The 1575-nt window shown below is 38.3% G+C and overlaps 1 non-coding gene across 1 annotated transcript; it reads left to right on the forward strand.

The window, feature by feature from the left end:
* Positions 1 to 520: 520 nt before the first annotated feature.
* Positions 521 to 628, forward strand: LOC112761186 (small nucleolar RNA R71). Its single transcript, XR_003181594.1, has one exon. It is a non-coding gene; the product is annotated as a small nucleolar RNA R71 (small nucleolar RNA).
* The last annotated feature ends 947 nt before the right edge of the window (positions 629 to 1575 follow it).

Raw genomic sequence — 1575 nt, forward strand, 5'->3', positions numbered from 1 at the left:
GAAAAGGCTTGCTATTGCTAAACTTGTTTCTTCCACCATTATTAAAGCCTTGTTGAGGCTTTTGTTGATCCTTCCATGAGAAATTTGGATGATTTCTCCATGAGGGGTTATAGGTGTTTCCATAAGGTTCACCCATGTAATTCACCTCTGCTATTGCAGGGTTCTCAGGATCATAAGCTTCTTCTTCAGAAGATGCCTCTTGAGTACTGTTGGATGCAGCTTACATTCCATTCAGACTCTGAGAAATCATATTGACCTGCTGAGTCAATAGTTTGTTCTGAGCCAATATGGCATTCAGAGCATCAATTTCAAGAACTCCTTTCTTCTGAGGCGTCCCATTACTCACAAGATTCCTCTCAGAAGTGTACATAAATTGGTTGTTAGCAACCATGTCAATAAGTTCTTGAGCTTCTGCAGGCGTTTTCTTTAGGTGAATGGATCTACCTGCAGAAGTATCCAATGACATCTTAGCTAATTCAGACAGACCATCATAGAATATATCCAGGATGGTCCATTCTGAAAGCATGTCAGAAGGACACTTTTTGGTCAGTTGCTTGTATCTCTCCCAGGCTTCATAGAGGGATTCACCTTCTTTCTGTCTGAAGGTTTGAACATCCACTCTAAGCTTACTGAGCTTTTGAGGAGGAAAGAACTTGGCTAAGAAAGCCGTGACTAGCTTATCCCAAGAGTTCAGGCTATCCTTGGGTTGAGAGTCCAACCATATTCTAGCTCTGTCTCTTACAGCAAAAGGGAAAAGCATGAGCCTGTAGACCTCGGGATCAACCCCATTGGTCTTAACAGTATCACGGATCTGCAAAAATTCAGTTAAGAACTGAAAAGGATCTTCAGATGGAAGTCTATGAAACTTGCAGTTCTGCTGCATCAGAGAAACTAATTGAGGTTTCAGCTCAAAGTTGTTTGCTCCAATGGCAGGGATGGAGATGCTTCTTCCATGTAAATTGGAATTAGGTGCAGTAAAGTCACCAAGCATCCTCCTTGCATTATTATTATTTTCGGCTGCCATCTCCTCTTTCTGTTCGAAAATTCCTGTAAGGTTGTCTCTGGATTGTTGTATTTTAGCTTCTCTTAGTTTCCTTTTCAGAGTCCTTTCAGGTTCAGGATCTGCTTCAACAAGAATGTTCTTGTCCTTGCTCCTGCTCATATGAAAAAGAAGGGAACAGAAAATAATAATAGGGATCCTTTTTACCACAGTATAGAGGTTGCCTTGTGTGAGTAGAAGAAAAGAAGAAAGAGAGTGAAGAAGAGAAGAATTCGAACTCAGGAGAGAAGAAGGGGTTCGAATTTTTGGGTGAGGAGAAGTGTTAGTAGATGAATAAATAAATAGAAGGAGATGAGGGAGAGGAAATTTCAAAAATTAATTTTTGAAAAGAGTTGATGATTTTCGAAAATTAAAGGAGAATTAAAATTAAAATTTAAACAATTAATTAACTAAAAAGAATTTTTGAAAAAGAGGGAGGTATTTTCGAAAATTAGAGAGGGATAGTTAGTTAGGTAGTTTTGAAAGAGATAAGAAACAAACAAAAAGTTAATTAGTTAGTTGAAACATATTTTGAA

This window comes from Arachis hypogaea, chromosome 16 (genome assembly GCF_003086295.3).
Source record: "Arachis hypogaea cultivar Tifrunner chromosome 16, arahy.Tifrunner.gnm2.J5K5, whole genome shotgun sequence".
NCBI lineage: Eukaryota > Viridiplantae > Streptophyta > Magnoliopsida > Fabales > Fabaceae > Arachis > Arachis hypogaea.